The sequence below is a fragment of the Alligator mississippiensis genome, chromosome 9 (assembly GCF_030867095.1).
Source record: "Alligator mississippiensis isolate rAllMis1 chromosome 9, rAllMis1, whole genome shotgun sequence".
NCBI lineage: Eukaryota > Metazoa > Chordata > Crocodylia > Alligatoridae > Alligator > Alligator mississippiensis.
In genome coordinates this window covers 16,203,627-16,219,382 of record NC_081832.1, presented here as the reverse complement: position 1 = coordinate 16,219,382, position 15,756 = coordinate 16,203,627, and the positions used below count along the sequence as shown (strand labels likewise).

The 15,756-nt window shown below is 42.3% G+C and overlaps 1 long non-coding RNA gene across 1 annotated transcript; it reads right to left on the bottom strand.

Moving 5' to 3' along the window:
• Positions 1–3,546: 3,546 nt before the first annotated feature.
• Positions 3,547–11,283, bottom strand: LOC132243373 (uncharacterized). The gene is made up of 5 exons (XR_009454911.1): positions 10,940–11,283; positions 10,340–10,434; positions 8,751–8,813; positions 7,040–7,127; positions 3,547–4,699 (listed from the first exon to the last, which is right to left on the bottom strand). It is a non-coding gene; the product is annotated as an uncharacterized LOC132243373 (long non-coding RNA).
• Between the last annotated feature and the right edge of the window lie 4,473 nt (positions 11,284–15,756).

Here is a 15,756-nt window from a genome sequence, read left to right as displayed (position 1 = left end):
GCTCCAGTCCATTTCTCTGCTTTTCTACAAGTGGCAGCCACAGGGAGTGGTTTTACCTTGGCATCTGTCTGCTGTCCATGTGTTGCTACAGGGCCAGATATTGTGTCATTGTCACATCATGTAGCTGAGATCACTACAGCTGTGCATCTCCCCTTGGTCAGGTTCCAGGCTGCTTGAAATGATGGGAAAGCCCTATGAAATGCTCCCCACCAAAGTCTCACAGAAGCATATTCAAGGATTTCCTGACCAGCCATTGTCATGTCTTCTATACTACATCTTTTAGGCTGTTCCTATTTCCCAGCATGGCCCAATGTCTAGGATATGTTTTTCATAGATTTCATAGACATTTGGGCTGGAAGGGACCCCAGAGGATCATCGAGTCCAGCCCCCTGCCCCAGGGGCAGGAAGTCAGCAGGGATCATAGGATCCCAGCAAGATAAGCATCCAAATGTGTCTTGAAGGCGTTCAAAGTGGGTGCTTGAACCGCCTCCGGTGGCAGTCTATTCCAGACCTTGGGGGCTCGGACAGTGAAGAAGTTCTTCCTTATGTCCAGCCTGAATCGGTCACAGTGGAGTTTGTGACCGTTCGATCTTGTCATCCCTTGCAGGGCTCTGGTGAATAGATGTTCCCCCAGATCCTGATGAGCACCCCTGATAAACTTATAGGTGGCCACCAGATCACCCCTGATCATGTGCGTGGCTCTCCTCTGCACCCTCCCAAGCTTCTCCACATCCTTTCTGAATTGTGGAGCCCAAAACTGGATGCAGTACTCCAGCTGCGGCCTCACCAAGGCTGAGCACAGTGGGAGAATGACGTCCCAGGATTTGCTTGAGAAGCATCTATGGATGCAAGCCAGCGTTTTGCTTGCTTTACTAGCTGCAGCATCACACTGAAAGCTCATGTTTGTCTTGTGGTCAACCATGACCCCCAAGTCCCTTTCATCTGTAGTGCTAGCCAGCGTAGCACTACTGAGCCTATAAGCATGCTGCAGGTTTTTCCTCCCAAGGTGGAGAACCTTGCATTTTTCGGTGTTGAACACCATCAGGTTCTTGTCCGCCCATTTCTTGAGTCTGTCCAGATCCGCCTGGATCACCCTCCTATCCTCAGGTGTGGATGCTTTACCCCAGAGTTTGGTGTCGTTGGCAAACTTGGCCAGTCCGCTTCTAAAACCAATGTCCACATCATTGATGAAGATGTATAGGCCCTAGGACAGAGACTTGTGGGACCCCACTGGTCACAGCACACCAAGATGACTGGCTCCCGTCAATCACCACCCTCTGGGTCCTATCGCGGAGCCAGTTCACCAGCCAGCAGATCGTGGTGATGTCAAGGCCGCAGTTAGCCAGTTTAGCCAAGAGGTGATCATGGGATACCAGATCTAAGGCTTTTTTAAAGTCGAGGTATACAACATCGATCTCTTCCCCCTTGTCCAGGTGATAAGTCACCCGGTCATAAAAGGAAATGAAATTGGTCAGGCAAGACCTACCCACAACAAACCCATGCTGGGTATCCCTCAGGATATTGCCTTCAGCTAGTCTGTTAAGGATGGACTCTTTGATAATCTTTTCCAAGACCTTCCCCTAGGGATAGAGGTCAGGTTGATGGGCCTGTAGTTTACTGGATCCACTTTCCTCTCTTTCTTGAAGATAGGCATGACATTGGCCTTCTTCCAATCATTGGGCACTTCATCAGAGCGTCAAGAGCTCTCAAAGATCCATGCCAGGTGCTGAGCTATGATGCTTGCCAGCTCCCTGAGCACCCTTGGGTGTAACTCATCAGGGCCGGCTGACTTGAAGGTATCCAGCCTGTCAAGATGTTCCTTCATGAGGTCAGCTTCAATGGAGGGCAAGGAATCTCCCTATGTTCTTGGGCCATACAGGTGCAGCAGTGGTGGCCAGTTGCTGTTCCCTTGGAAGGAGATCAAGGGAAAGGATGCCCTCCCCAAGCTCCTGTGTGCATTCCAGCTTGACTCACCAGCTTTCTTCTGTTCTTGTCAAGAGCTTTCTGCAATGATCCTGCTGCTAACAGAAAAGAGGAGTGGCACCATACTGGGGAGTCTCTGTCTGGGCAGCCGGGATGTTTGAGTCACTCAGTTGCACCATGGCAGAGCTCAGATTGGGTGGGCTGTACTGGTAACAGCCTATCAGCATCTCTCTGCAACTGTGGTCGTGCTCTTTAGAACCAGGGCTGGGGCGGGTGGGCTCATTTTCCTTTATGTGATTCTCTAGTGATCACATTTGCAAAGAAAATCTCAAGTGGGAACCTAGTGTAACCCCTGCAGAGAGGCTAGAGCAATGGCTCTGAACAGTGTGAACTGCCTCATCTCAGTCAGGGATTTTTAGCCACCTAGTGAGGATAAAGATGTTGACATTGATAACTTTTTCATTCCTTGTGCAAGAAGGGAGAGAAAGGATCATTGATCTTCATAGACTGCTGTAGGAATTGTCTCATCTCTGTCACAGTGGGTGGTTCTTGGGAGATGTTACCCCTGATTTATTACCTCCCTAATAAAAAGGAGTTTACCCCAAACTGCCAACCAGAGCTTGGAGCCACAAGCCCAGCTGAGGGAAAACCAGATCCTAGTGCTTGGGGGAGAGGGGGTATGGGACTCATAGAATATGCACAGCCACACTTTGAACCTCTGTGTAACCTACAGTGAAGAGCATCACATCTCAATGAGTCACATGGGTGAAGTTCATTCTGCAGGTACAGTGAAGCTTGGAGCATCATCTTGATCCCCTTCAATTCAACCATGTGCTGTGTTCAAAAGAAAAACATGAAACACTTAAACTATGTCTACACTACACTACAGCCTTCTGTCAGCCTGGTTTGGTCAGCCAGGGGTGTGCCAAGGTGTGACACCTGACTACCACTGCCGAACCAGCAGAAGCCCAAAGTGTAGATACATTTATACCAGCAAAACTGAGCGTTTGCCTCTATAGCTTGTTGAGTGCAGGGCAAAGGGTGAGGGGCTGGGGGAAGCTGTGCTAGCAAAAGCAATAGTCTCCAAACTAAAGCTCTATCTACACTAGAACTTCTTGTCAGTCCACTGTACTAGTATAGCAATACTAGCTAGATGTTAATAGTGTACTCCTAGTCCGAAGGGCCCAATAAACACTAAACTTCATAGTTAATCTAGCTATAATGCCTCAGCATCTTTTCTGTGTTAAAGATACTAGCTGATGGGAAGGCAGAGAGGTACAGAAAACCCTTTGCCTTTTAAGTCCAGTTCAAAATCAGTTCAGGGTAGAGAAAGTTCAGGGACTTGTTTAGTGTGTGAAGTTAATTAGTGGGGTTCATTTTTCCTTGTTAGTGAGCAAGTTTCTACGTCACAAACAACAGCACACAGCTGGCAGCCTTGGCAGAGAGCTCAGGGTCTGAATGGGCCAGTAAAACTCAATTCCCTCAACTGCACACCTTCATGCTTTTGTAAATAATTCTGGGGGAGGAGCCAACCCTGGACCTAGATGTGAATGTAATAATACGTGGTCCTTTGTTATAATGGGTCCCAAAATCCCTGATCAGAAAACCCAAAACACATGTAGCTTTAAGCTGGAAGTTAATACATTTATTAAAGTGATTATGTGATACTGTCTTTGACAACAGAGGACTCAACTCAGCAACTCAAGAGTTCCCGTCCAGTCCTATTTCCATACGTAATCAAACTACTAGAACAACGAGGTAGGTTCCATTTTCAGTATACAAAACAACTGGTGTGAACCTGGAGTAACCCGACTGATTAACTGGAGTTACTTTGAATTTACATTGGCATCAGTAACAGAATTTAGCTCTTGACTTTTACTATTTATACCTGACCAGAAAAAGCTGACAGGCTGCACAAAACTGAACAAGAAGTTGTCCTCTTGAGTTTCTATGGAAAATGTAAGTATTGTACAGATCTATAGAGACTCTGTGAACTTTCAAGGTACACTTCAAAGCTTGCTGAACTCTGGCCAGCCATCTTGTACAGTTGCCCATCAAGGTGGTGAGGGGGCTAATCAGTTCCTGCAAATATTTGCTGTTCCTTTGAGTTTACAAATACTTCACTCCAAGCCCCCAGCTTTGAAGTGGAGTTCAAAGCCCCCCCACCTTTGAGATCCCTGAGGAAGGGAGCGCTCTCATGGGTATGCAAAAATGCCACTTTGCAAAGGGGGGGAACAGAGTCACTGATTCTCCTTATACAAGCACCCATGATTATGCTGGAATCCTGCATTATCTTTCACAGGGTCCCGCTGATCTCTCCACACTGGAATAAGAAATGCCCTGCCAATTGTTTGAGGCTGACATTAAAGAATAACTCTGAAGAAAGATCTCTTTCAAGTGGGAACAGAACACACATTTCATGTGCTTTCCCTAGTGTATGACTGAGGATGGGTCAAGTCAAATATCTGTGGTGTGTTCATATTAAAAAATAGCTTTTTTTGACTTGTACAAATACACAGAAGAAGAATCCTTTCTCTTCCAAGGAAGCTGGTAAGTGCTCCACTTCAGTCCTAGCACTAGGCTTTGGTGTTTTATACTGGTGTTTAATGCTGGTGAAAGGAGCCAAACTGACAGCTCTAGACATGTTGGTTCATTTGAAGAACAGGTACAAACCTGGTAGCAGCAGCAAAACCTTCTCCTGTGCTCCTTCCCATGCATACACCACAGGGACTCATCCAAGAACTAATGCTCCATGTCCATTCCATTCTTGACTCTTCTGCTGAGACCAAAGGAAATAGTTATAAAGATGGTTTTGTGGTATGGACATCTGTTCATTGGGAATTGGCTGAGAACCAACAAGCAAAATTTAGGTGAGACATTAGGAACAATTTTTTAACTATGACAATTGTTAAGCATTGGACTAGATTGCTAAAAAAGTTGTGGAACTTTCATTATTTTAAGTGGTGGGAAAGCTGACTTCCTGACGTCCCTTTCAGCCCTATTTCATGACTGGAATTTATTTCCCATAGGCCGCTGGGTAGCCTGAGTCTGAATTTGATTTAAATTGTTGGCTAAATGATGACAATCTCATATCTTAGTCCTAACTTTGTGAGTAGCAAGGTGAGCATTATATTCCACAGACAGAGAGATACTCATCACATTAAAGTTGAAAAGCAACAGCATTCTGTTCCATTTGATGCCAGCTGAGTGTGCAGGATCTTGGGAACTGCCAGATCACAGGTGATCATCTCAACTGTCTATCTACACCATCTCCCCTCTGATCATTTGCGGCTTCAGTTGCTTCCAAGGAAGATGCAAGAAGCTCTTTAATGAATACTTACACAATAGCCTGCCTACGGGGAACTTTTAGCCCTAATGCTAGCGGTTGTCTTATTCCTGAATAACAAGCATTTCATCCTTTACATTTTATATCTCATCTAGCACAATTATGGATGTTCTCATTATCCATGTACATGTTTAATCCTGGTTTTTTTTTACCACTTGAAGGTCTGGTCCCTAGTATTATATTTTATAGCAGTGATTTCTGTGGATTATGTGAAAAAGTACAGTAGTCTCTGGCTAAGAGAACACCCCTTGTGAGCAAGGGAGATGTTCTCTAAGCCAATGTGTTCTGAAGTGGAGGTGACCACTAGACATAATATGCCAAAGCCAATGAGTCAATCAATAAAATTGTATTTCTTGTTTATGCTATGATATGTGCATGAAATTAACAAAATAAGAGAAAAGCAATAGGCAAATGCATATAAATAATATGTAATAATAAAGTAGAACACAGATTAACATTACTAAAGTTGACTAATATACTAATTAACAAAACACTTGAAAATATGACTCCACCACTGTTTTTTGACACAAAGTAAAAAACCACATGTATTGATACTATGGTTATTAACACAGCATCCCTACACACTTTATAACATGGAGAAACAGCTCTACATGAATTATGAATAGAGGAGCAATGGTCAAAACATGTAAAAAAGGGGATTCTTTGAAGGAAAGTTCCTATTCCTTTAGGGGAGCTCTCACAATGTGAAAATTCAGTTTCACCACAAGATTGTTATCCTAAAGTGTTATCTCACTTGGTGTTTCTATAAATGGAGACAATTCAATTTCATTCAAAGTCTCAAGCTAGATATTATTGTAAGATTTTATCATGTTACCATTATATATCTCACAAATAAACAGTACTAATTTTATTAATTTTCCTGTCTGTTCTAGGTCAGCTTTCACAAGGAAGCGCCTTCGGGCTTTGCTCCTGATCTAAACATAGCCCCTGACAGGCACTAGCACCAGGAATTCCTGAAAGCCATGAATTTCAATTTTAGCAGTAGATTCCATGATGCTAGTTCTGACTGGTAGCTGCTATCTTTTTCACTAAACAGTGAAAGAAGGGGAAATGTTGGATGCCAGCATAAGAGGTGGAGATGTCAGGTGTGGGTGTTGAGGATGGCAGCTGCCCATTGCCTGGAATGCAGCAGTCCCCACTTCAGGAAAAGTTTAGACATCATACTTCATACTGCTCCTTTACTTCTGAAGGAGGAGGAGTAAAGGGAGGCTTCCTCCTACCACAGCAGGGTTTGAGGAAAGGTTTTGGACAGTCACAGAGGTCCCTACATGCAAGCCATGTCTACTAAAGTACTTCCATTTTTACTTATCAAAAAAGATGCCTTCCCCATCAAAATGAACGTTCTCTTTTTCCCTTGGATGGCTTATGGTGCATGTTCTTCACTCTGGAAAACTTGTCATACAGCAGCAATAGCTGCATAATCCCAGTACTTAACAGGCTAAATACATTAAAGTCCTACACATTCAGACACCAGAATAATGCCAGGGAACAGTACACTTAAACTACCCCTCTCCTCCAAACACTAGCCAAGAGTCCTGGGTCTCAGCTCTAATAAATGCACCCACTCCTACACCCGAGACATTGGTTTATGTTGGGTGTTGTGCCATGAACATATAGCACCATATTTTGAGAACAGCTGTCAGGACTCCCCCATATTTCTGAGCTCTAGACTGGAATTCAGGTCCCTTTATTTTCATGTTAGGTCTTGGCCTATTAAAACCCCTGCTCCCCCTGCCCCTGGGAACTCACCTCCTGAAAGAAGCTGTTCCCCTAAGCATTGCTGGTAAAATATTTTCTGTTGGCTATTGACAGCAGAGGTGGCAGCCACTGATCCACCCTGCAAGAAAGAGAAGGGAGACTCAGTAGCACAGCCTTGAAAACCCTCATTATGTGAGGAAGACTCATTTGAGGTAATTCTGTGGTAAATATTAAACCGTATAAATCCCTGTAGTTTAGTCTACACTCTGGTAAACATCAAACCAGTTTCCCATGGCTGGATCAATCTGCAGGTGGTAGAAATGCCTCCAATCATGATCTACACTTTGCTCTCATTGATACTGGCAGCATCATGACGAGGTTGTTAGATCTACCTGTAAGTTCTTGTCTCCCATGAGATAACAATGGGATTTATATTAGTCTTTTATTATTAAGTAGTATTAAGTATTATATTAAGATCCTAATGCAATAATCAAGCTGTATCCAGAGGTAAATATTACAGTGAAACAATATTACAGTGACTTAATAAGATGCTCTTTTACCTATTATCTTTTGAATTCTATGTAACTGAGAACAGAGAGCAAGATCTAGATATTTGCCTTCTCCCAGAAATGATGAATATGTTGAAACAGGTGTCCTACTGAGTGGCTCAAAGGCATCTTTGGGCCCGTAAGAAGTTCCTGTTTTCCTCTGAGGCAAAGTCACTCATTCTAAATATTTTTGGCATCTGCTGTGTCCCCCTATATATTCCTTCAGAGGCCACTTTCTGCTGTAGCCTGATTCTAAGAGTCATTTAACTGAGTCCAAAAGGAGTTACAAACATTTAGCACACCTCAGGATAAGCCTATATATTGACTTCATTGTTCCTCTCACTCATCTGTGAGAACCTGCTTACATTGCACCATATTTTGACAGATGCCATAACCTCCAGCCTCCATGTTTCTAGACCTAAACAAGTCTAAATATCAAATACAGATTCAAAATGAAGGATGCAAGAAGAGCTCAGGAGAAGAATGTCTTAGCTTCCTGAACACAGTAAAGAAGCAAATAAGAGAACACAGGGCATGGCATTTGCAACGATTTGCTTATTCTACTAGTGTCACCATGCTTCTTTTTGTAATTAACATTATGAAAGTCCTGATCCAACATATTTTTAGTTTCTTCTGTTGCTAATTTTCGATCTACAGATCATTTATACTGTGACCCTTGCTAAGGCATTTAAATTCCCACTTCAGGCTACAATTTGTTAAAGTAAGCCAATTATCAAAGCGCAAATTGTGAATTGTACATTTGACTCAAACAGTCATCATTTGTAATGTGTTGGTCAGTTACACATGTCCAAGGAAGAAACAGAAACAAGAACTTATGGCACTCCTAATTAATCAAATAAATACACATTACAAATTTTAAATCTCCTTTCAGCAAACATTTGAGCTAAAAATGCACTAATAAAATTTTAAAAGTTCATACTTTCTCAACTTGAGTGACTATTCACAGGACATTCCTTCCATTATTTGCTCATCAAAAATAAACAGTATTTTCTTCCTTAAAACTTTTTTTTTTGTGTACAACAAAGCCAAGAGTGACAGCCACCAAGAAAAAGGGATTCAGGAAAACTGAACCCTTCATGAGGTTTAAGTTGTGATTCACAAATATTCAAGAAATTGAAGACTAAGAAATAATAATTATAGTTTAAGGCAACACCTAGGGAAATGTTATATCTTAATAGAGAAAATTTACTTACTGGCAAGTACTTCTTTGAGTGGAGTGTTTCTTTAGCCCATAAGTAGAAATGTGTAGAGGCCACCTTGAAAAGGAAAAGTAAGAATCAAACTAAGTGAGGGATGCAGGTGTTAGATCATGAGCATTTTTTGGCAGGCAAAAAAAACATGTTATATACTGTACACATAAAATATAGCATGGGCCAACAAGTTAAGTAGGCATTTGCACAAACAATTAGCATGACTACTCTAGGAAACCAAGTGAATGTAGCCAAACATGGCTAAGCAAGCTCATGTTATGCACAAATACTTATAATTACAGTCATAGCAACATTGCACTGAAAAAAATTAGGTGTGCACTTCTCACCCTCACTGACAAGTCCTTTTACTGAAAGATCATGCTGTTACCATACGTTGGCACATCATTTGGTCCCTAGTGACAGTAACTATTTTACGACCTCAGGAACTATGTATTTTTGTACATATTTTGAGGCTTTTAAAACTGTATGCCCATTATATCTGAGCACCTGATGATTTATCCTCAAAAGACCCCTCTGGGATAGGGAAGTATTATGGTCCACATTTTACAAACAGGCCATTGAATGCACAGTGATTAAGGGACCTGCCTAAGGCTGCATAGGCAGCATGTGTCAGAGATACAAATTAAATACAGATTTGGGGAATCCAGTCCAGGGCCCTGACCACAAGACCATTCTCCTTCGTAATTTAAAAACTGCCATTAGGCTGCACTCCTGAATCCTGTCTGGAAATAAGATGAAATCTAAATACTTTGTGACATTAGGTATTAATTTGCTACTCCATAGTCTCAGTAAAGCTTGTGCTATTGAAAGCTGAATTGGGCTCTTTATTACTCCTTGAGTAGGTTGTTGCCCTGTGTCCCAAAATGTTTTGATCTCTGGCTATAACCACAAAATATGCTGAAAATTCCCCTTAGCCAAAATCATATCCTTTTCATTTAGCTGAACCATCTGTCAGGGGCAAGGTGTGACCTGCGGAGGAGGATATGATGCTTGTACAGTAATAGTTCAGTATGTACAAATTATCTGGGCCTGGTTTCTACACTTGGTTCCAAAATTTCAGGGGTTTCAGGAGTGGGGAAGTTCTTGCCCACTTATTTGAACAGCTGCACAGGTTGTGAAATGCCATGTTCTACCCACTCGGTCTCTTGATTCAACTTTTTTGTTGTCAGCAATGGAGCTTCCAATCACAGTCCTGAGAAAACCTTAAGTATGAATGGGAAAGAGGTGTATCAGGGTCTTCTATAAAAATATAATTAGAGGCAGGCACAAGGGCTAGACATATTGTCACATCCCTCCCTCACAGAGCAGTCCAAAGGCTTGAGAGACAGGGGAGTGCTCATCACAGTGCCACTAAACCAGGGGTGGGCAAAATGTGGCCCACGGGCCAGATGCGGCCTGCCAGGCCATTTTCTCTGGCCCATGGGGCCCCTAAAATATTTAGAAAATGAATATTTATCTGCCCCTGGCTGCCTGTCATGCAGCCCTCAATGGCTTGCCAAAATTCAGTAAGCGGCCATCTGCCTGAAATAATTGCCCGCCCCTGTACTAAACATACCCCCTTTCAGACTTACAGTGAACAGAGCACGCTGCATTGCCTGAAACCTTGAAAATAAAAAGCAGTGTCCCAGTGAAGGGCCAAACTCTCCTAAACTTCAGGCATCAGCTCCTATTAAGCAAAGAAAATATATCACAGATTATGCTTAGGTAGCACCTTTCATGCAAACATCCCAGAACTCTTAACAATCAAAATCAAACAGAATCAATCATTGAGATGTAAGGAGCATTCACCAAGGAAAACAGAGAGAGCAAGCAGGTCTTGGCTAAAGTCCTGCAAGAATGAATTCCCCATCCAAGCAGCACAGCCACTAAAAGCACATAGCATCCAAATGATTTTTATTTGAAAAGCACTGAAGGGACTGAAAGAAAAGGAGCTGAGTAGAAATGGACCCCCACCCCCATCCATGGGAAAAAGCAGGCAGATAATGACAGATAAGCAGATCCAGCTGGGCTGTAGATGTGCTGCTTGAAAAGGCCAATAAGCTTGGGACAGAATAGATTTTATAGGTCCAGAGAGGGGAATATGGTGCAGTAACGTGAATAGGCAAGTGCATTGGGACACAGTAAGAACTAACCCAAACCTTTGCCCAAGCTGAAATCAAACAAGAACCAACCTTTGTCTGTAGACTGAAAAAGTTCACTCCATTCAGTGCCTCTCCCCCAGCTTTTTTGTGTGTCCCTCACATATCCTGTTGTGGTGATATTGGAAAGAAGCAGAAAGGTCATAGAATCATAGAAATTATTGGCTGGAAGGGACCTCGAAGGATCATTGAGTCCAGCCCCCTGCTCTGGACAGGAATATTGCTGATATCAAATGATCTCAACAAGGTGTCTGTCCAGTCTCCTCTTGAAGACTTCCAGAAGGAGTTCCCTGTTTGCCAGGTTCAAGAGGTTTAGATATATATCCACTACTGGTCCAAAACAAACCTTGTGACCTTTTGTAGTTTGCTCATTTCTAGCAAAAATCTAGGGCTGGGAAGGCTTATGAAGGTAGCTGGAGTTTGTAAAATTAAAGGTACAGAAACATAGGCCTAGAGGTTACCAAAGCACAATCTGCTTTCTCTGTAATGGTCTTGCCACCTAGTGGATGCTACATTTTTGGAGTTTGTCTGACAGGAGGAAATTGTGTATCGTGATGTCATGAAATGTACGTTGTGATGTCATAGCATTATGGCAGTGAGTTTTGATATAACAGACGATGCTCTGACATCATGTTATCCTGCATCAAAATGACACTGCATCATGATGCAATGGGATGATACTCATCAAACAGTCGTTATCTTCTGTCAGAAAGCTGTTCGTTACAAAGCATCCTGATAATGGGCTGAAGTTTTGAAGGCCCCCAAAATGAGAACTGCTAATATCCTACAACCAGTACTCAAATGGCATGAGATTGTCCCAGTTAAAAAAGCAATGTCATGACTAGGAGTCTGAGAAGCGATCATACACCACTGACAGGTAGTAGAGATTCTCATTCAGATATGCTGCTTTGGGGACTGAAAGCAAGGGTTTCCAGTCCTGCAGTCTTCCCTCAGCAGAAATATATCAGAATGAGATGAAGACTACGAGCATAAGAACTGGCAGTATTGCTAAGATGAGAGGTGAGTTTCCTGGCTGGTTAGAAGGCCTCAGGGACCCACTTCACTGATCAAAGAAAGTACTGCAGCAGCCTCTTGAAAGCTTTAAAGTCAGCAAAAGTTGTTGCGTGAGATGTACACCACCTCCTATATTCCTATGACTATTATTCCATTCTGATACTAATGTCACTGTATCTCTTCAAAATACTTTAGAAACACTGATGCTGAGTCTCACATTTGCCTGTATACAGATTGCTATTTTTATTGCCATTTTACAGATGGTAAAAGAGAGATGTAGAGTGTGGAAGTGACTTTTAAAAGGCCACCCAGCAAATCAGTGGCAAAGGGGGAAATGAAAACCAAACCTTCCTGCTGAACACATTAGAATATTCTTCCAGTTTCAGTCTCAGCTAGAATTGAAAAGGAGCATCAACAACAGGGGGGAAATCGCCCCAAATATCAGAACTGCAAGAAAGGTTCATATTTGATTCTGATAAAGGATGGAAGCTGAATGTTATCTGAACCAGATTGCCAAGCCTGACTACAAATGGCTTCTGACTTCTAGGTGCAGAGGAAGAGGAAAAGATTTCTTTGGTGAATACTTTATTTACTCTAAACAATGGGGTTTGGTTTGATCAGAGACTATTTACAAATTAAAGGTGAATTTGGTGAATAGTTTCAGCATAATAAAAAAATGAAAAGTGAGGGTGAATAACTCTCTCTAGACCAACTGCGAGAGCACGTATTGAAGGCATATCCCTAGGCTCCAGTCCCAGCTCCAATGTATATTTAAATATTCTATACCAAGTAGCAGAGTTTCAACAGGATAATTATCCTTTAACATCCCACAGCACAACAGTTAATTGTTCCCCCAATCGGGCAGAAAAAGTATTTGAACCTGAATCACCCACATTATGGGAGAATGTCCTAACCATGGGGCCATAGGCAATAAGGAGGCAGAAGCCACCACCTCCTCCACAGTTTTGTAAACAGAACCTAACTTCTCCCCACACCCTCCATGCATCTAGCCCTTTACTTTCATTTAAAAATGCTCCCATAAATGAAACCAACCAATTTATCTTGGTCAAACTAAACATTTCAAAGTGAACTGCTTTGATTCACCAAATATTTGGTTTTGGGTCAACCTAAAAATTATATGAGTATTATTTTTTGGTTCAGCCACTGAATCAAAGAATCATTTATTCACTTGGCCCTATTTTGGAAACAAAAATGCAGAAGTCAGAGTGGCATGGAAGGCAAAGAGGCACTGGGAAGCTTTCCGCATACCAGTGAGCACTTGGAGCATACACACACTACAGACACAGGTAGAGGAACATCACCAGAAAGATAATGAAGCATATTGAGGGTTCTCACAGGGATTGACAGACTAACAATGCAATGAGTTTTCTGCCTGATGCATTACACAGATCTTGTTCATAGACATCTTCAGAGATAATCCTCAGATGTTCCACACTGGACTGAAGATAGAGATATCTCTGGCCCATGACATCAATGCCATTTATCTGTAACACGTGTTAAGCTTATGAAATCCTACTGCAATGTGTAGACTCCACAATATGCTCCATTAGCAACCAACCAAGCAACCTGCCGTCTCCAGTTCATAGGCTTTAAAAAACAATCTAAAGAGCAGAGGTGCAACCCTGTGAGGTGAAGGGAACATTTTAGAGACAGCTGGACCCTTGCAGCAGGGGCTGTCAGCAAACAGTGCTGAACTCTGATTATTCTCACTCATTTGAGTGAACACAGCTGTCTGTCTTTTCTAATTCAGGGGTACAATGCTGTGGCTTGTAATGTGAGGCATGGTCATGGCAGTACTGCCAAAAACAACATCTAATAAATCGTCAAATGCCATTTACCCTGCATCACCTTCTTAGCTGAAACTCTTTAGTATTGAAGAGAGAGTTTTTCTGTGGTGACAAGAACTTTAATGCCTTCCTCTCTCCTTTCAGACCTCGCCTTATAACAAATGTGCTGATCATGATGCCAAGTAAACTCTGAAAAGCACCTTGTCAAGAAACCCTTTCTCCTTCTGGCTGAGATTAAATCTGTTTTATATTCTCTTGTCATTACCAAAAGCATTTGCACGAAAAGCCAATTCTTTGTTCTGTAGGGTCCTTTGCTCCCTACTGGGTTTTTTTAAAATTTTCAAGTAATTGATTGGAAATTACTTTTATTGCAACAACTCAATAGATTAAGTAACTCACAAATGCAAAAATGAGAATGGGTCAATTTAATCCTTGGTGGAACACCATTGCTTTCATTGGAGTTCCACCAGCAATTAATTTGCCACAATGCATGTAGTAACAAGGAGGCAATTCTTTAAGCTCTAAAGGACTGGACTTTCTCTCAAGATCGAGAAATGAAGTTCAAAAACTCTTTCAATTGGCAAGATACTCCTGTTTTGCTTCTGTGCAGGGTGAGAAAGCACTGATCCCCTTTAGTAAGAGGCATGCATGCTATGCTAGAAGAGGTATAGATGAGTAGGATTATATTATCTGTCCCTTTAGTAGCTCACTTGAGCTTCTTAGAGGTGGCTTTGTTAGGCCCCAGCTCAAGTCTGGGTTCGTGCCCGGTATGCAAAGGCCAATAAAGATACCAGGGGTGAAAGTAAAAAAGATTTTATTGCTAGCAATAAAAGGTGCAAGCGGAATAATTTCACTCTACAAGCACAGCACATATGCAATACTGAGCCCCTTATATACAAGAGTTTGAATCTTCATAAGCATCCTTGTTTGCTAATTGGTTATAAAGGAGTGACGCAAGGAGTTCTTTACTGAGCATGTCTCTATACCTATGTTTTAGCTATGTATCTCATTAACATACATATATGTTTCATTAGCATATATCTTCCCCGCCTAGGGGTGTGATTTTTAATATTTTAATGAGCTCTTTGTTCCAGTAACTCTGATTCTGTTTTTGTTTTCAAGCTTCCTCTATCTAAGACTGTCTGCTCCTTATCATTGCAGATGGGCATTCGTCACATAACATTCACTTTTGCTTAGGCTTTGCATAGTAGTTTCTAGGTCGAATCTTACAGCTTGAAACCCATCCAGTTGGTTATAGACAAGAGTTGTCTTTGTTCCCATTTTAATAAGTTAGATTGTAAAGCTGAGTTAAGAGAGCATTCTGATGCACTTCATTGTTTGAATGTTCAATGCACCATCCCACTTGTAATTCTCCTCTAAGAGTACAGAAACTCTCCATACAAAGAGTAGTATAGATTAGTTTTATAGTTGTTAGGGACTGGAAGGGACCTTACAGATCACTGGGTCCAGCCCCCCTGCACTTGGGCAGGAAAGACTGCTGGAATCAGATGACCCCAGCAAGATGGACGTCAAGATGCTTTTTGAAGATCGCCAGGATGGGTGACTGTACCACCTCTGTGGGGCGGCCTGTTCCAAACCCTTGGTACGTGACTTGTAAAGAAGTTTTTCCTTAAGTCTAACCAGAAGCAATCCTCAATCAGCTTGTGCCCATTATTACTTGTCCTCCCTTGAGGGGCCTTGGTGAACAGCTGCTCCCCCAGGCCCTGATGTGTGCCCTTGATATGCTTGTAGGCTGCCACTAAGTTCTCTCTGAGTCTTCTTGTCTCCAGGCTGAACAGTCCCAAGTCTTTCAGCCTCTCCTCATATGACCTCATCTTTACATCTCTAATCATGCACATGGCCCTCCTTTGGACCCTCTTGAGCTTCTCCACATCCTTCCTGAAGTGCAGCACCCAGAACTGAATGTAGTATGCCAGCTGTGGTCTTACCAAGGCCAAGTAGAGAGGAAGGATGACATCCTTAGCCTTGCTTGAGATGCCTCTATAGATGCATGCCCGTGTTTGATTA